The sequence below is a fragment of the Mycteria americana genome, chromosome 13 (genome assembly GCF_035582795.1).
Source record: "Mycteria americana isolate JAX WOST 10 ecotype Jacksonville Zoo and Gardens chromosome 13, USCA_MyAme_1.0, whole genome shotgun sequence".
Classification (NCBI taxonomy): domain Eukaryota; kingdom Metazoa; phylum Chordata; class Aves; order Ciconiiformes; family Ciconiidae; genus Mycteria; species Mycteria americana.
In genome coordinates this window covers 11,374,909-11,394,965 of record NC_134377.1, presented here as the reverse complement: position 1 = coordinate 11,394,965, position 20,057 = coordinate 11,374,909, and the positions used below count along the sequence as shown (strand labels likewise).

The 20,057-nt window shown below is 37.7% G+C and overlaps 2 long non-coding RNA genes across 4 annotated transcripts in view; one reads left to right on the top strand and one right to left on the bottom strand.

The window, feature by feature from the left end:
- The window catches only part of LOC142416405 (uncharacterized), a 31,847-nt gene that overhangs the window by 1,226 nt on the left and 10,564 nt on the right, over nucleotides 1-20,057 (top strand). For all 3 annotated transcript variants that reach the window (XR_012777714.1, XR_012777715.1, XR_012777713.1), the window contains exons 2-4: nucleotides 3,224-3,412; nucleotides 4,943-5,083; nucleotides 12,820-12,935. This is a non-coding gene — a long non-coding RNA (uncharacterized LOC142416405). The remainder of the gene's footprint in view (nucleotides 1-3,223; nucleotides 3,413-4,942; nucleotides 5,084-12,819; nucleotides 12,936-20,057) is intronic.
- On the bottom strand, nucleotides 3,384-18,706 carry LOC142416407 (uncharacterized). Its single transcript, XR_012777717.1, has 4 exons — nucleotides 18,615-18,706; nucleotides 8,188-10,070; nucleotides 7,470-7,583; nucleotides 3,384-3,587 (listed from the first exon to the last, which is right to left on the bottom strand). It is a non-coding gene; the product is annotated as an uncharacterized LOC142416407 (long non-coding RNA).

The window sequence follows — 20,057 nt, the reverse complement described above, 5'->3', positions numbered from 1 at the left end:
GTATTAGCAAAAGGAGTAAGGAGAGGGGACAGCCAATACAAAATTAAAATGTTCTAGGGTATGTGTGGCCCTATATCCTTTCTAGCAGAAGTACAGCTGCCCCTAAAAGATTGCTCTAACTCGCCAATGTCCAGATAAGGATAACTTGACAGCCTGTCTGCACATGACAGGGCAGTTCTGAATAAAAATTCACGAGTTGGATCTGATGATCTGGTTCGGGTATGACAATTACTTATTCCATGCCTTGCCTGTATTAATTTTATCTTGCTTGCAGGATTAATCAGCATGAACAAATGTTGCTTGAATACAGTTATGTTGGTTCTCATACCACTACCTCACACTGCACATACATAGACATACCCTAACTGTTACAGAGATAAAGAATGTCAATATGACAGTTTTATATAGTTTATACAGTTTACTGTAAGTTTCTTACCTAGTTTTAATACTTTTCTTGATATTGTATGAACACATGATCCCATCATCCCCAAAACATAACTGCAGTCACAAGGTGCACATGCATCTGAAATTAATACTTTCACAAAACAATATGTCTTCAAAAGTATGCACTCAATGCCAACAAAACTGCTGATCAATGCCTGTCACAGGCCACCTAACCCACACTGAAGTTTTCAGTCTCCTCTAACACACGAGTATGTACATATGCACTTCTGCCTTCAGACACCTCTGCATGCTAGTCTCAATGTCAGTCCCCATATTACATGCATATGCAACATTAAAAAATACATAATTTCCACAATCATTATCTACAGAATAATGCCAGCTACTTGAATTAACATATTTCACTAACAGCACAGTACGTCTATATGAGTAGCTTCTTCCCTTCTACCACGTTAACACAGCCTGCATTATATGTAAGTTTTTTGTAAAAATACATTTACCACAGCAATGTTTTTACACATAAGCATATTTTACTAGCCTTCATATACAAGAGCACCTGTAAAGGACCTGAAAGTCCTGCATTTCATTTTCTTACTATTTTGAAGTATTTTTAAATGTTATAAAAGAGCAATACAGTTAAGCATCAGTAGCAATTTTCAAAACAAACTGATACTAGAAAGAAACCTGGGTCATATTTCATAGTTATTTCTCCCTGTGATAGACTTTGTATGTCATTGTTGGTTTCCTTTTTGTGCCTGTTTCCAAAAAGGCTTATGGAAAATTATTTTAAGCATACCAGAGCCATGGCATGTGCAATTAGAGCTTGGCAGAGTGTATAATAAAGTAGATATGGTGTCCTTTCAGTCTTAACTTGTTAACAGGTGGAAATGCTGCTAGGAAAGCAAACAGAGTTTGCATTCTAGCGAATCCTGGGGAACTCCTGGCACTCTCTGGGACTCACTAGTTCAGCTACAGTTTGACAACTCCACTTCCATTGTTTGTCTCTCATCCATTAAGAACAGAGGACTTGATTCTTCCCCTTTTTTCCCATCTTTTGAACATAGACCCTACATAAAATCTAGAAAGAACCTGAAAGCATAGTCTTCTGCCTGTGTTTATTTCTGTCCTGTGTTCTGTTATGGCTCAGTGAATTTTGAGAGAAGAATGACTGAATTAAGGACTGTTCTACAGGCCTTTCTCTTCCAGAGCAGAATAAACTGCATTTCCTTCACGATTGCTTCCCTGTCTTTCCACAGATGTGCAAGACCCATGCTAGCTGACCAGTGAGGATTTCTTTGCAGGAGATACCCTCCAAATCATTAAAGATCTTCTGACAGCTGCACATTTGAAAAACATTTGCAGATACAATGCTTCGTCTAGACAGCATAGTGCAGAATGAATTACAAATACCCATGTAGATACTGCAGCAGAAGCAGTATCTGCTAATTTTGGCATCACTTGATATCATACAAATTTAGAATTGTGAATTGAAATCAGTGTTATTTCCTATTGCTGTGCAAGGATTCATAAGGTTTCCTATGAAATTTGTCTTGTCTTTTAAAGAAGATGGTTATCTTGACCCCAATCAGAATGACGGCAGCTCAGCTCTGCCTTAAGCAATGTGATCCCATGAAAGCTTCCAGGCAATTAATACTTCCAGCAGGTGCAAATAGCTTTACATTCTCCATCTTTAAGGAAGAAGGACACCAATTTATTTTGCTGCTGCAAAGTGAAGTTGCAGTTTGTTTTTAGAGTGGGACCCCTTAGAGAGGTACCTTGGAAAGAAACATGACAAAATGGGCCAGCCTTGGCCTTGATGAAATTCCATTCACATAATGGAAGTATACCATTCATACATTTGGCCTACTATCTTTTTTCATTGTAATATATTAGAAGAAGCAGCCAACACATCAGGCAGCAGCGTTAAAATGGTTCCTGTAATGCTCACTAATTGAAGTAAATGGGAATTTGGCCTGAGAGAGGACTGCAGGATGCTTTCCTTCAAATTGCAATAACATTAAGTCACCTATTGCTGCAAAGCAGATTCACAGTAGAGTTACTGATCATAATGTGAATTGTCTCCTGCTGTACACAAAACCATATGTTTTGTAGCTCAATTTTCGCAGAAGATTAATAGTTTTTACTGGAGCTAAACGCAGCACAGAAGGGCGCTACACAAAATGCCAGTTTGTTGAGCCAATACACCTGAATGCTGACCTGCAATAGCCTTCTTATTTCAGGCCTGAATCTCTTTTCTGTGGACATAGGCAAAGTTATACTATTCTGCATAACTGTGCCAAATTATGTCATGATTTTTGCGGACTGGCTAATTGCCTAATGGGGCTTAGGTTGAGACCACCAAACTCATTGCTCTTATTACCCCAGCTGATTTCAAATACAAGTCTTCATGCGTGACAAATGGGGGCTTTGTTTCTGCCTCCTATGGTACTATTTTATTCCTCAAATTACGGTTATTAAAATGTTTCAGCCACTTGAAATCTACTAAGACATATTAAAATACTGCAAAAGTGCTGTATCAAAGCAGAAAGGTTTTAAAACTGCAGTTCTGTCATAGGATAATGCAGTTTAAATATAGTAACTGTTTTTTCCAGTCAGCTTGCTCTTTGATTTCATGGTATTATGTCAAGGGTTTTTTTCCCCTCTCCCCCTTTAAGAAGCTTATAGCTTAAACAGCAAAATGCAAAAAATACTGAGATGAAACAGTTACACAAACCCAGTAGAAAAATCAGTGATAAAATAGGAGTTTGAATTTTGATAATTAAGATAATCTGAGTTTATTCTGAATAATTTTTATTCCTAGGCAATGTGTATTCCTGTATCAGCAGCATGTAGAAATTGACTTCCACAGAGACCGAGAGACTGTGAATACAAAGGATAGTGTTGCTGCTGGGAGATTTCTAGAACCGGATCACTGTTCCTGCACAAAGCAGCTGCTTGCTGCCTTGGTAGTGTAAAAGAGACAGCGAGACAGATTCTGATCTCAGTGAAAGTAACTATAAGAGATCACAGTTTGGCTTGGTAGATTCCTTCTTTTATTTCTGTATCCTATTGATAGTCACTTGGTTTGTCACCGAAGACTCCATTAGAATATTTGTCACAATAATCTCCATTTCCCTGTTTGGAAAAATCTTTCTGGCTATCCCATGCTGACGTCAATAGGAGATCTAGAAGTATGGGAGAGAGCAACATTATATCAGAACCAAGATCCATCATGCATATCTGAAAAAATAATTTATCCTTATTTGATGGCCAAGTCATTTCTCTTAAAGGGAAATCAGCTTGACTGCTATCTTAAAAATGCACAACAACTTTAGAAATAAAGCACTGGTTGGTGCCCACGAGATTTGAATTCTTATCTCATCCTGACCTGAATTTTCCATCTAATTAAGGTCTAATTCTGATTAATTTGGCAGCTAGCTGCCATTTTTTCCTGTGTAAATATCCCTTGTGTGCTTCTGGATCTCAATTTTGCTCTCTGTAGAAGAGGCTAGGGATACTACCAAGCTTGCAGGGGGCTGTGTGGCCAGGCACAATATTTATAAAATGGCAGAGTTTGTTGTTTGTAAGGTGTTAGAAAATTGCCCTACATTTTATATCTGTAACAAGTTGATGGCTAATTGGGATGTCATAGCTGTGATCATACTAGTACTTCCCTGTAGAACTTAATAGTGCAATGAAAATTGAATTACTTTGCTGTAGGACATGGGCCACCACTTCCTGAGCAAATAATTTGCTTCAGTTTTGAAGCTACCAGTCTATGGTCTCTGGCATTCAGGAGAACAGTACCAATTCCAAGCTGGAGAGATAAACATACAACACAGTTAAAACTTCAGTTAATTATTTTGAATGGCTTCTTTTTGTGATTCTTGAATATATTAGGAACAGAAATGCTAACATGGAATTTAGAGTTTACCTTGCACTCTCTTCAACATGCAATGCACATTGTTTTATATTAGTCAAGTTCAAGTGAGCTAGCCTGGTGCTTAGCAGGCTAATGACAAGTCCTAGAAACTACCAGCTACAAGGTAGGGCAATAATTACTGTAGATTAATAGTACCATTGTATCCATCTCTAGGGGCACTATAAATTCAAATTCCTTTCCTGCTTCATAGATATTTATGGGGGCAGAACTAAAGTCCTGTACACTGAAAGCAAAACAGAGTGCAGAGTACTCATCCACAGTGCTTTGCATGATCCTGTCTGTGATAGGATGGATGAAGGAAAGGATGGACAAGAAAAGTACACAAACAGCTACACTTTTCATATGTTTATATTAGTCTGTACATATTGGTGTTTATATTCATCTGTGAGCAGCAATGACAACCAGAATGTAGCTCAGTGATGCCATTTTTTTATATTTTCACTTTCTATTTACTCAGGCTTTGTATGGTAAGACTCTTTGGTTCAAGTGAACTATCGGAATTACTTGGTTTTAAAATTTTTTTTCGTTTTCATCTCTTGACCCTATCAGAGGCTGTAATCAAGGTGGTATAAACAATATATATTGCCTTTCTTTCAGTATTATAGTACTGTACCATCAACAGTTCCACCATGCAACGGATGTCTGTCATTTCATATATTTACTGAATCACAATTAAATGTTGCACTCTCTCTGACTTTTCAAGATTGAAAGGAAGACATCCAGATGCCCTCCATGTAGGTGAGTAGCAATAATATAAGATTGAAAAGCTTTTCTTAGTCATGGAGATTACTTCATTTTCAGCCATTGTTTGGGACTAATGGCACATGACTACCACTTTTATTAGACTTGTGACATTTTGTGATATGACACAAGCTGAAGTTACTTTCTGTGTTTCTTGTGGAGGATTTCCTCCGAACTCATAGATAGTTATTAGTAACAGAGTGAAGTAACACACTTCAGTTTTCAGACATTGATAAAATTATCGTATACCATCAAACAAGCTCTTTTATTGGTTAAATACAATTTCTAAAATTATATTTAATATAAAATTCTTTTATGTTGAATTTTTTTCTCTCATGAAATAAGACAAAATGAGGGATTGAAACCAAATGCTTTGTTTGGTTTTCCAGTTAAATTCTTCCAGTCTGAACCATCAGAAATCTGTGTAACCCATAATCCACATGGGTTTTGTTTTTTAAAAGGCAATATTTCTGTGGTAGGATTAATGGGTGCAATTACACTGTGTCTGTCACCTTCCCCTACTTTCTTAAGGTCTTCACACCTGCTTCCTAACATGGGCTGCTCAGGAGGAAAAGAGAAACTGCTAGACTGCCTTCATTCTTTATTAATATGACTCTAACCAAATCTGAACACATTTTTCTTCAGTGGAATAAATATTGATCTTCCATGTTTCCACTGCCTCACCTCATTTCTACCATTCAATGCAATCTATATAGGTATTTCACAAAAATGATAGATTTTCGAAGGGGCTTTAACCTCCCAAATTACCCGTGGTAGTTTTTGGTCACTCAGAAAACAAAAATTCTTACAATTAATCTGCCAGAGCTCAAGGCTTCCAATATGAGAGATCTGGTTTTCTCTGTTGTTTATGCATAGATTTCTTACATGTCAATGGTGTTGCATGTGAACTCATATTATCCTGACCTACAATACTTGTTCTATTTAAAGGTTCTGGGTTTCTAAAAGATTGTTTGACTCCTGGGTGTTGGGTTTTTTTTCCCCCGGTTCTGTTAGAAAGAGAAAACCTCTCCTGAGTCATATTTTAAAAATACTGTTAAGCTCTTAAAGCTGCTTCTGCTCCTATGTCACAAAGCATTATTCAAAAGATACTAATTTTTACCACCTACAATTGCTCAGATGGAGAACTTCAAGAATTCTTTTCTATTCCCATGTTGAAACTATGCTGGCAGCATTCTTGTTCCTAGAAGTGTGCTACAATGATCTTCCTGCTATGTGCAGGTTGGGCTTTTTATGAGGGCAATGCTATCGAGCTTATAATTTAATATTAATAACATTAACTATTATTATTATTATTATTATTAATAATAATAATAGTAGTGCTGATACTGTGATTACTATTACTTGATTAATAATTTGCATTTGCAACTTCTTCTAATCAAGGATCTCAAGCATTTCATAAACCTTAATGAAAATTATATTATACAATATCCCTGAGAGAACAGTAAGTATTATCATCCCCGTTTCACAAAAATGGGAGCTGAGGTTCAAAGTCATAGTCACACAGTCTATGGCAGAACTAGAAATAGAAATAGTCTCCTGGCTCCCAGTCCTGTTTCTTCTCCAGTCACCCTAAATAGTTTCTAGTGTAGTTTTGTAAGACATTTATCACATGATTTTCAAAAATCTTGTCCTCTTTGTTAAGGAAAACTAAAAAAATAAAAAATAAAATAATTAAAAAGTGATTAAAAAAGGATACTACCTAATTTTTGAATGAGGTTGCTGAAATGATTCTAGCTGTTTCGTGGGCAATGCCATCCAAGTTTCATGAGTTAATCCTGACCCTAAGTACACCTAAAATAGATATCTTTGCCTCTAGCTAATCAACAGGCCTACTAAGATTGCCTAAATAATTTATGTATAACCAACTAGTGGAAACTAGATCTTCTGTGATTTCCCTAGATACATATTCTGCATGTATCATGTATATCCTTGCCTATTTCTGATATTCATTTGAAATTCAGTTGGGACATTTCAGAACACTTTTGTACTCCAGCTGTATAGCTCTAAGAAAAAGCCAGCTGGAGACATAATACAGTAGCTTTGAACTGGGCAAAATAATGTTTTAGATTCAAGTGCATAGTAGATGAAGATTCTGAATTTTCTGTTAACGAACAGTGGATTAGAATTAAAAAACCCACAGTTCTAACTCTAACACTGGCCCACATGGATAAGCATTTTGTCTCTCTGTGCCCTATTTGTACAATAAAAATAATGGCATTTAGCAACACCATTCAAAGACAATATAGTGATATGCAGACAAACAGATAAATAGGAGGTATGAGAGGATGGTTAAATAAAATGAAAAATGAAATAATCTAATTTTCTTGTTTATAGCACAGAAAATGTGAAAAACATACAGTACCAAATTGTGCTTTTTGGACACATTTGTGTAATGTTGCCTTCCATGGAGTAGTGAAATGAAGCTTGGATAAAAACTCGCTCCACTGTGGAGAAAACAGGTTTTCTTTTCCAGTGTCTGCAAACAGAAAGCAAAAGCATTAGCAGACATTGTCCTACCTTGTTCTGACTGCAAATTCAAGAATCTGTTTCACATCTGTAGCTGAAATGGAAGGTACAGTACAAACTGTCTATCTGGAGTTCATAACTTTTATCCCGAATTCATAACTGGAAAATATATTCTGTCTCTTTTGGATAGCAACTGCTAAAAGACAGTTCTCGCTCACGTCTGCTCCACTGTGCCAGGAATGCTTTGGACTGTTTACCGTACCTGTTGAGACTAGCTGCAAAATTAGGGCCAGGTTGTAGCTTCAATCAGCCATGCAGGAGGTGGGGGAGGAGCACCAGGTACTCCAGGAATAATTTAGCCAGAAATTTTGCAGCGGTCACTGAAAGAATACAGCAAGCATTGTTGCTGCCCCACATTGGCTCAGCTGTACTGGTTGGTGCTGCCTTCATCTGGGGAGTTTATGGCAGCACTGAACTAGAACAATGCTTGTGTAGCTCTTTATACCTGTGCAAAAGGTGTGTGAAGAACTATAATTCCAAATCATATCATTTTACATGCACCTCTGCCTCCCCATGCTGTTTTTATCAATCCAATAATGCCCATTGATTCTCACAGTTAGCAATGTCACCATGTTCCTCGTATTTCTGTCTTCGCATATTCCATCTCTGCACAGTTGAAATTCCTTCAGGCCTAAGCCTCGGGGCAGTATGTTGAGTTCATGTACCATTCCCAAATGTGGTCTTGATTACCTTGCACATACAAGAGTTTTCACATTTCAAATGCCACAAAAAAGACCAAGAAAGGCGAATGAAAATCTCATTGAGAATGGTAAAGACATGAATTATTTCTGGCCTGTATTAATGTAGTACCTGTTTATGACAACTGTAGGAAGGGATAAGCAAATTTGCTAATTCATGTTTGCTGTGCAGAACTCCATGTTGCTTTGCAAAGCTGGAAGACCTCCACTGCTTAGACTGACCTTTAAAGGCAAGTATCGCTTTTTTCCATGCTCACCAAGCCATGGTAATTGGGCATGTATTCTGTCAAAGTCTGTGGCTGCTCATCATCCGTAAGAAAACTTGGAGCATTCAATATCCTTGTATGTTGAGACAAGTTTAAGGTGGTTCTACATTGTGACACCTTAAGGCCTCCAAATATTAAAATTGTGCATTTCATAGCAATTCTGTGCTGAATATGATGTGCTGGAGCCATTAACTTCTTCTATTGCTCCTATGTTTCTTCTTTCTGTACAGACATCTTGGCTGATGAGAAAGACCTGTATCTTTCCATGTGGCTAGGGATGTATGCAACTCATCCCAACTGTTGCTAAATGCTATGTCCAACTTTTTTATTAAATCCCTTACCTCCTATACATGTACAATTTTTGCTTGAAAAGCTACGGTCGCCATCTGAAACCATGACATTCCAGTTAATCCTTTTGTTTGATCCTGGCTGACACATACAAGATTGTCATTACTGTTTCTGTACATTTTAATTCCTTCTGAAGCATCCAAAATAGAGGCCTGAAGAGCATGGTAAACCGAAGCAGTACCAGTAGTTTACTTTTTTTGCTGTTTTGGCTCAAAGAAGAATCAATTCAATTATTCTGATTAGGAAGGAGGCTCAGTTAAATTCATTCTCACTTCAGTTTGGTGAGAGGACATTCTTCCTTTCCTGAGTATATGAAATAAAAAGCAGACATTGAAGGAGTTTTTTTAATGAAGGGAATATAAAAATCTCAGGCTATAAATTCACCGTGAAAGTAAAAATATGTATCAGATTTTTTGATGGGTTGGCTTTGTTCCAGTCAGCAGTCTTTATGCTAGATCATGTGTTGTCTACATGAACCTTTTTTACTTTATGCTGCTATAACCTTTACGTGTCTGTCCTCTCACAAGCTGAATAAATGTCATATAGTACATTCTGTCCCATTTGTTACAAGTTCTATTGTGTATCTACCCTGGATCCACGTTGGATTAGTATTGATGAGAGATCCCAGGTACTTTATACAAAGAGTATCAAGGAGGATGTATGGAAAATACAGCTATGAAAACAAAGCTCAAGTGCTCTCTTTTGGAAGTAACTGCATTAAAACAGTCTGCTGAAACATATTTTGGAAGCTCATTCTCTTATTTCAGAGGTGTTTGGGAGAGGTTTGACATTTTTATTAGTAATTGTTTATTCTTTGAGGTGTAAACCAGCTGTTGTGCCTTTCACATGACTAACTATCTAAGTATCTGAGATAAAACTTAGAAGTAATATACTTTCAGAAGATTCTGGAAAAAGCTGTACTATACATAGAAATGCCACAATCTCAGTTCCTCCGAGACCAAAAAGTAAATGATACCTAACTGGCAAGATAGGAATCTCCCTTTTCTGAAGGCATAAAGTTTCCACTTTTAGCTCTGGAGTTTCATGGCCTTCCACCTGCCACTGGGCCAGAATGGTGACCATTTGTTGGCTTGCAGGGCAGTGTCATTTCAGAAAGAAATTCCACTTGAAATGGAGAAAATGAACATTTTTGTGAGGTATCTATTCAGTTACTTACATGACAGCTGTTTGAAGAAAGAAGTGAAGCACTTACAAGAATGATTTTAAAGAGGGAAAAATTCTCAACAAACCATTCAGCTTTCTTTTAACTGGATTCATACAGAAACAGCAAATAATTAATTGAGGCCAAAATACATGTCTTTGTAATTGAGGCCAAAATACATGAGTTTGCATTAGCTGGAAGGTTTGGAAATAATTAAGAGCAAAACTGTTAATACTCCATTTAAATAGCTGCTGCCTATCTGTCCAGTATGAAAGCCCAATCTGTTGTATTCAATCAGCTTTCAGCTGCTACTTGCCAGCAGCCTAATTCCCCAGTCTTGTCTCTGTGCTGTGCTTGTGCATTCCACTACCTGCTAAGTTAAACCCTGCTGTCCTGGTTCTGCATGGAGATTTCTAGTGCTATTCAAACTATCCGCACTGGTTCAGAATATAGCCCCCAAACCTGTAGGCTGTGTTGAATATCCATACAAACATGCCTGGTTTCAGTGGAGCACCACATGGGTGAAAAAGGGAGTCAGCAGCTGTGTAGTTTAGCTCAGAGGATTAGGACTGTGTTCATTCATACCATTCTCTGTGCATTTATGTAATTTTTACAAGCTGTTGACTTGCAATATTTCCACCTTAGGTCCTCTTTTTTTAAGTGATGCAATTGACAATGCAGAGTAAGTTGCTCATCCGAACTGCTGTTAACCAGGGTCACACTTCAGATGATAGCATATCTCAGTTTTCCTAAATCTCTTTGCATTTGTGTTTCAGGTTCAATACATTGGCTAATCATTTATATTGCAAGAGGATTCAAAAAAATCGATAACTGAATTCCTTATGTGCTTAGCTTGTGCTAGGTTCTGTGCAAATTGTGACTGAATGCTACAGGGAAGTCTCTGCTTAGGTCTAACAGTTATAAAGCTATATGGGTAGTGTTAGAAATACATTGTGATGAAAGGTGTTTTCAGGTTGAGAGGCATTCTAAGCCTCAAACCTGTACCACCAGTTCTTTGCTGAGAAATCTGTATTAAAAATGGCAAAGTTCATTGCACCGGCATTTGGAAGGAACTAAAGAGTAATTCATTGACCTTTGCAGATTAAGTAATGCATATTGTCATAAGGAAGTGCTATTTGAGTAACAAACAGCAAATATACACAATTATCTTTCATTAACGTCTCAATGGAGGCAATCAGGATTTCCTGATCCTAACATGTTTAGTGTTCTTGGCATCTTGAATATAAGTTTTCTGTGGTCTGTGGACACATTAGTTCTCTAAGCATGTCAGAGGATGCTTAGTGCATTGCCTGCCTTTTTTTTTTCCTGAAAGTGTACATATGCGGGAAAGAAGGAAGAAGGTTAAGGCATGGGGGTGCAGATGGAATACTGAAGGCTCTGTGCTCTGCTCTCAGATTTAACAGAAGCCTCAATGCCTGACTCTGTGTGCCTCAGTTTTCACTGAATTAAATGTGACTGAAGCGTTTGCATAATACACAGAGAAACTTACTTCCACTTACAGGGCTTTGAGATAATGAACAGTAACAGAGCAACACAGAGCAGTTTTGCTGCTTCTGCAGAACATTTTATTATAGAAAGAGGACATGAATGGAAATGCACCATGTGTATAATTCAAAATTTGAATGCAATAGAAGTTAAATATGTTCTTTTTTCTTTTATAATTTATTAACTTAAACGATTTTTCAAAAATTTATGGGAAAAAATTTATAGGAAACTTTTTTTTGCTTTCTTCTGGAGAACGAAATAATCTGTTGAAGTGCAAATGAATATGTCACATTCTTATATGATTTGCAAGAACATGAATCAGTGGGTCTCCTTCTCCAGTCTTTCTTCCACTTTTCTAATTCTACATGAAGATTATTTTCAGATTCACTGTGTTTGTCTTTATGTGGCTTGTTGCACACAGAAATAAATTTGCCATGCTCTTGCTAAAGCAGTGTTTTTAAAGCTACTTCATTTATTTAGAAATTCTTGGTACAGCATTACACATTTTTGAAAAATTAAATTAGGGAAATAGAGAAAAATTTTCTGTTCATCAGTCTTAACGCTTGAGCTCATAATTGTGTGGCAGATGAAGAAAAAAAAATTGGAGCAATCCAGAGCCCCTGGACAAGAGAATTACTTTACCTCAGGACATTGAGATAATTTATCTGGGTGGCTTAGAAAAAATGCTAGATAAGGCTGAAATTTGGAGAGGCTGAGCACGTCCAGGCTCAGCCTTTGGATTATCAAGAAGCGAATACATCCAGCAACTGGCATCTGAATACGTTAATGCTGTAGATTCTAGCATGGAAACAGGAAACTGTATTTATGAGGCAAAAATATATCAGAGATTAATTCAGTTCTATATATAATATATACATTTTACATATACAAAATCTTTGCCAAAATATGAATAATTGCAAGCACATTGAAGTTAGAAAATGCCAGAATAAAGGTTGCCTTTCCATGTATATGCCCTAAAGTAATCTTTAATTACATGATTCCTGGCTTCTTTTTCTAACCCTGAAATTTTCTAATTTTGGTGCGTGCTTGATTTTGCAGTCTTAATACTTTCTCTTTTAAATAAAGACTTTGGGGATGTATTTATTTCCCCAAGTTTTCCAAAAAGCATCTGAAAATTATGATATTCCATCCTACTAACATCCAGATGGGTCATCATCAGATTGTAACCTTTATCTATCATCCTAGGAGACTCCTGAGTGACTATAACTGATGTTGGTGTGATGTTGAAGTCTGAGCAATGATGCCGTGTGTCTTCTGTCATGTGACATAAAGCTGTAGGTGTCAGACAAGAGGACTGTAAGGTAAGGGAGCACCTGAACAGAGTTTTAAATAAGTTACTTATTATTGCTCTCTCTCATCCTTTTCTATTCATTAATGCTCTGTATTGTGCAACCATTAACAACCTTGCTTAGACAGCAGTCACGTAAACTTCATTGACCTGATTCTGTACTGCCTTGTACCATATGCGTGGTCATTTCTACTCATGCAAAATTAATGTAAAATGTTGATTTCTGATTTGCTAACATTTTTAAACTACTTTGCACTTAGTTTATGCAGCTGTGAATGGTAGCACATAATACTACAGCATGCAAATCCAGGGCCCATATGCTGAGGAGGGTTACACTTTAAGCTGATTTTTTCACCATGGTTGTAAGTCAGAGTAGTCACACCAACAGCATAGAAGTTGGATCCAGTGTGCTAAATCATTATTCCTTGTCTACTTCTTTCTATTGTGGATTGAAGAGTTTTGATCAATAGTGGCAGCATGCAAAGCCTCATAAAAATTGTTCATTTCCTAAAATCTATTTCCATGCTTAGGCATTTAGTCTTTTGTATTGATAGCTGAGAGGGTAATATTTCAAATCTCTTTCTGTGCACAACAGAAATGCCCCAAAACTAGTATTCACCTCTGCTGCACTGAAAAGGCTGGGCAGTCCCGAATTCAAAATTGTCACAGAGGAGGATATTTCAGGACTCAGGAACCTGACTCTAAGATAGCTTAGAAGTAGAAAAAGATCCTGCCTGTGAAGATTCAGATAGGGTGTGAGAGGTTTAAGTACTTACTGTATGTTACTTTTTAGTTGATTAATTTAAGCCAGAACTATGTACCTGATACTGAAACTGCAAACTAACAGTTCTCTGTAAGATCTGGAAATAGCAAGAGGCTGGCTTCCATAAATAATACTGGAAGTTAAACAGTGATTTCACAAGGTCCAGGACATAGTATAAATAAGAAAGCAGAAAAATCCAGGAAATCCTTAGTTAACAAATGTTTTGTTTTAAATATTACATGCTCTTCTAGATCTCTGAGAATCATCTTCGTAGTAAACACTAAATTGAGGGAAGTAAAAAAAAAATTTTTTTCTCTGACTTGAGGAAGATATTTTGACATACTGAAAGAATAGTTTTTTCTCAAGCTTTTCAGAGTTAATCCAAAAGCTCACAGACCTGGCGAAAGGTAAGAAGCCAATGAAATACTCTATTAACAAGAGACCAAGCTCGTGTCAAAAAATCTAAAATGCTGCATGCTGACACCAAACATTACAGCATTTGGCAACTGCAGGAGATTGGATTAGTGCAATATTTTGAATTGAACAATCCCAAAGGATGTTCTAGGTGTGTTGGGCCAAATTTAGCCAGGAGGTAACTGTATCAATTTTACTGGATTTATACCCAGAGGAATTTGGTCCTTTTTGTTGTGGCCAAAATGCAAAGCTCAGGTTTAAATTGAGCAGCTGTTCAAAAGTTGTGACTTCTTTTTTAAAGAAATAATTTTAAAAGTAATCCAGTTATTTCAGGTAAGCACAGGTACTGCTTCAGATAATTGACTCTGCTGTTTTCATCTTTGGCTTCTAGAGCAAACTGGGTTGCTGAAAAGTGAAAAGGAAGGAAATGGGAGCAATTTTGAGAAAGTTTTTCCATGGTGTACATGGTGTACACTGATATTTGCTGTTTCTATGCCCTGATTATCCTCAGTCCACCCCATTCTAGATTCAGGACCTGTTTAGGTCACAAGTGTTCCCGTTCTGTCTAAAGCATCATCTCTGTCTGGTATTTATTACATAGTCCACTGGACTGAACGACCTGTGAGCGGGCCAAATGCCAGAGGAAAACATGCGCAGGCTGGAGGCAGCCAAAAACCTACTGGACAGTCATTGAGAAGCTATGAGGGTTTTTGTCCCGTTTTGCTTTGTTTATGTTTTTTCGTATCTATGTCGGTTTTGAAAACCACACTCTCTCATCTGGCAAATACATACTTTGGTTTTGTACAGGTTTCTATATTCTGTTCAGCCCACTTGGTAGTATATTAACTTTTGTCACATTATTTGTTTTTTCTCTTACTGTCTCCATGGGAAAAAAGTGTTGGAACTGTAGTCCTTGTTGTGTGGTGTTTAGGTTTATTATTTCTACGTTTGCGTTACATGCAAATGAGGAACTGCATCTTGCTTTGGAGGGAAAGGTAGCCATCAGTTCCTGAGCAAGTTCAGGAAACCTGGTGCTTGTATAGAGCTGATGTAAAAAGTGTGGCAGTGGGTAACTGTTCTGTATCAAAGGGAAGGATTTTCCGTATCCTGTCTCAGAGCAGTAGGGAGGCATTTCAGCAGCCATTACAATAATTTCTGTATCTCGGGAGGCTCAGAGTTGCTGTAGCAACCTTTTGCTAGATAGGAATTTGGCTGGTGAAGCCCCACAGGAATCTGCTCCCACTCTCGGCTAACCTCTCACATCACCGGTCTCAACTGCCAGGGAGAAACCCCAGCTGCGAATCAGGCAGGGTGAGGGACCTCTTTCCACAGGTTCCTCACAAAATCTTCCCCTAATTACTCGGATCAGATGCTTTTTGGCAATTTTCCATGGAGGCAGAGCTTTGCTATGTGTACAGAGTTCTCTGCCTGAACCCAAATTGTAAAAATGGTCATAGTAAATTTTGTGCCTACAAACAACCCCTTATTCATGCACTTGCAGATAAAGAAACTGAACATGCAAAAGCAGGGAGTGCAGTTTTAGAGACCAGTGTGGGAAGTTTAACTGGGAGGCAGCAGTAGTTCTGGTGACACAAAAGAAGTATTATAAAGTCACTGAGGGGATCAGGCAGATGGGAACAGACTTGAGTAGGAAGGAATACAGACAAGGTCCCCAAAGCCTGTTACTTAGATTTGGACAAAAAATGAAGTGTGAAGTTGGTCAGAGCATGAGGGGATGCATCACTGCTAAACCAGTTCCTTCAAAAGTGTGAAGTAGTTTCTAGAGTAATGAAAGACAGTTTTTTGGCCTTCCAAGCTGCTGTATGGTTGAGAATAATATTTGGGAGACTTTATTTATAGATAATATGGCCTGATGGTTACAGAGAAAAGACAGTTATTTTGGACTCTTGGCTTTTATTTCTAATTCTACAGGTGATTGGCATTGTCAAACCACAGGACCCTGTATGTAAAGCCTAGAAAACAATAAGTAATATGATAATTAAAACAACACTTTGACAAAATACATAGTTCAACAAACAACTTAAGCTGCCCCAAATCTGGTACTTCTGCCAAAAGAAGTCGTGCTCCCACCTTACACCTTGCTGCTGGTTTCCATCCATGTATCCTCCCTCATTGTATGGGTACAGGCACTGGAAAGTTATCCAGAGAAGAAAAAGTTGATTTTAACCAGGTAGATTCAGCATTCAGTCCTACAAGCAATTTTACCAGTACAGCTGACAGACAGGTCAGTCACACTGTGAACTGAATGCTGAACGAGGCGGTCTGAACTTTTTTTCCCTGCATTACTTTTCAGGTGACCAGCTCTGTGATGTGGCTTGCAATTCTGCTGCGTGAGCACTGCTGCCAACATGAAGGAGGGATGGCACAGCTGCACAGGGGCAGGGACAGCAGGAGCAGGGAACTGCAGTGCCTTAAACCCAGACTGAGATTTCAGAATGCCAGCTATACCCTCGGTCTTTGAAGGGTTCAGTTAAGCAAGCATGCTCAGAGCTTATCTGACAGCTGTCAGATAAGACTGGGTCTTCCGAGGACTGTGTGCTGCTTTCTGTTGTAACTCTGTTGGAGGAGGAGGAGGAGATGGCATAACTATTGTTTTCCTTTTATATATTGTTTAGTGATTATTGCTTTGGAATCAGGACATGTAGGGCCAGTTCCTTCCCTGGTTTCCAGTTCCTACTCTCAGGTCTGCTTCTGTAATTCATTAATAGTCTGCTTAGACTAAAATATCAAACAGTCGCGAACAGGTACCAAAATCAGTGGTGGTTTGAACTAATATGCCGAGCTAGAGAACTAGGTGGTTGAGGAGCCAGCCCGCATTCATTCTTGCCAGCTGTGTTGCAGGGCAGCTGCTTCTGGCAAGCTGACAGCTAAGGAACTTAAATTTAAAATTGTTCGACAAGGATCACCAAAGCTAGCCTTGAAGCACTCTGAGGCTCTTTCTATACTAGAGATGTACCAGCTTAACAAAATGGATTGTGAGTCTATGAGGTTAAACCAGGTCGAATCCTTAATGCTAATGCAAGATTTAACTCTTGCAGATATTATTTTAACTTGTACAGACAGGTCACTAAATACAACAAACTGTGAAAAATATAATTAAACAAATTTTGATTTGTGTATGTAATGATCTTCACTGGTTTAAAGCACAGGTAAAGCAGGGTGAATTCCAGAAGATGACAATCTCTGTGTTGGTTTTTTTTTTTAATCAAATACCTTACAGTCTGAAGCATTTTTTAATCATGCAAGGAAGAAAAAAATCTGTACCAACTGGCTTCTTAGGCTGCAAACAGATGTTAGGTCTCAGACAGAAAGTGGGCCCATCTATGATTATAGTCAGCTAAATGTGTCGCTGAGTGGCAGTAAGAAAGGTAAGTGGGCTTTGGAAAGCTGACTGATCTTTGTGCACTAGCAAAGTAACCAAAACTGAATATGGACTGTGCCCTAGTTAGACTTACTCTAACTATTCAAAGCTGTGTGTCATTTCATGCAATTTGGGATATGGCCTGGGCTCTGTTTCGGGGGTATGTGTGTATGTTTTTTACTGTATACTTTTAAAAAGAGCACCCAGTTCTGAGGAATCTATTCCCAGCTAAAGCACACAAGCTCTGGAAAGGTCAGAGAGAGGCATCTCTAGCTTTGGTAAATAAACAAATCTCTTCTCTGTGGCTGGGATGTTGTATTAATAGCAGTAGATTTGGTTTCGCATTGTGGAGCTCCTCCTGTTTCATTGCTATTGAAGATAAGAGAACACAAAATGTTCTGTCACCCTCCCCATGAGAAAACAAGCCAACAGGCAGAGACTATTATGTTTAAAGATATTACTGAGGCAAAGACTTGGAGAACGCGAACACTCAGGTTTATATTCAGTAACTAGCTGGCACACCAGGAACTCGAGATTATTTAATGTCTTACATGAAAGAGTTTGCAAGACAAAATCACCGCAGTAGAAATAACCTAAAAATAAGGGTTGAGGCTTAAGCAGGTGCAAGTTGATTTTTCCCTTTTGCGTTTTTCTTAGTGATTCAGTTGCAGCAAAAATTAACAGGTCTTTTCTGCTTCTTAACCTATTCACCAATCTGCTACAACCTGTTTTACTTCAGTTTGCAACCTGGAGTTATTCAGACCTTCATTACAGGATACTAGGATTGGAAAAGTTTCTCCAACCAGGTCCTGAAAGGAAAAGATTTCTTGTGAAAATGTAAAGCCCTTGGCAGTAAGCATATGTAAAATAAATTAACCGAGCTGTACCCTAGAGCTTCTCTACACAAGTTATTTGGGAATAATTAATTCTAAAATTCCACATGTGGAATATCTTAGTTTGGAATATGTACTCCTGAGTGTAAGGCAGATTTAACCTATGTTGGTTAGTGGTTAAGTAGTGTGATGGGAAGAAATAAAGAATTTATCCTTAACTAGTTAACATGTATGACACATACAATTGCCTTTACAACACTAGGTGCCTATTACATTAGCTAATACATGCTTAAGACATACCTCTTGTCCTTAGTGGCACCTTCGCTCCAGATCGGGCATCAGTCCAAAAAGGAGACAGTCTTCTCTTCTGCAAATAAGCATCTTCTGTTGGAGAGCAGATTGCTAGATACAAGTAAAAATAAACATGAACCAAATCAGATAATTATCCTCTCAACAGTTGTTTTCCTTGCCCTTGAAATGTCATCGGCTACAGATTTATTTCTTTCCCTGATGCTCAGGTAGAGAATCTGTTCAGATGGGAGTTCTTCCTGCATGCAGAAGGCATTTTGTAAAACTACACCTCTACATAGGATACATAAACAAACCAAATGACTCAACAGAAAAAAAGAGTTACATGCAGTGAGATCTTTTCCTCTAGGGATATTTTTACTGCGAGAAATAAAAATATTGGCAGAAGACAAAGACACTGAAATCACCGAAATGGTTCTTCCCCAGTCTGAGTCTGACCAGTCTGGAATTTAATTTTTGGATGTGGTGCCTGATCTGGCCCTACGGTAGCAGTCCACCTTTCTATCTGTCGTGGGAAAAAGAGAGTCTCAGCTGAGGTTAAGATGCTGCTGACATGTAAGTGTTTGTAAGTGAATATCACTTCCCATCTGCTATACTCATTGCATTTTACAAAAAAGGATTAATTATTTCTTCTAGATCGGTACATACGCAAGTTCCTCTAAAAAATCCGTAAGAAATTCTGGGCAGAGACAATGCACATATTTGACAGCTACCGATGACTCTTTAAGATGATTATAAATGTTCAGAGAAAGTAACAGTCTTTGTAGTTAGGAATAAAAAAAAATGGTAATTATTCTATATTGTAGCTTCCTTACCATTTGAGAACAAACCCAAATTTAATTCTGCCATCACAGGAATTTTGGCTGAGTTAAATGTGAGAAAAGATTTCAATTTTGAGCATGAAATTTCTTTTAACTGTGATTTCTGATACAACATATGCCATAGAAATGAGGAAAAAACCCCTGCAGTTAGTGTGAGGGCCTTCTGATCTTTCTGAAGGATCCTGTGTGCCTCAGTATGTTAGTGCTGAAAGGATTTAATATAGATGTTTTTGGAAAGGAATGAGTTTTATTTGTACCCAATACCAATAAGGTTTTCTTTTTCAAACAGGTTTAATAGTCATCAGAGCTGTGCTGTGAATAAGATATTCTAAATAAAATTAAAATTTTTGCATGTAACATTTTTAATTTAATTACATCATAAGCTATTAAAATGGAAATATTTATTTTTACTTTAAGAGATATCATTGTGACATTTCAAAGCCATATGTAACCCACTACATTTATGTACTGACCACTGGAAAAGTAGTGCTGTACTGACAGTAGTACTGACCACTGGAAAAGAAACAGAGTGTATCAATTTGAATTATTCCAAGAATATAATGTTCTTAAATGGCAATAGACATTAAATACCCAATACATGAGAATAATATGG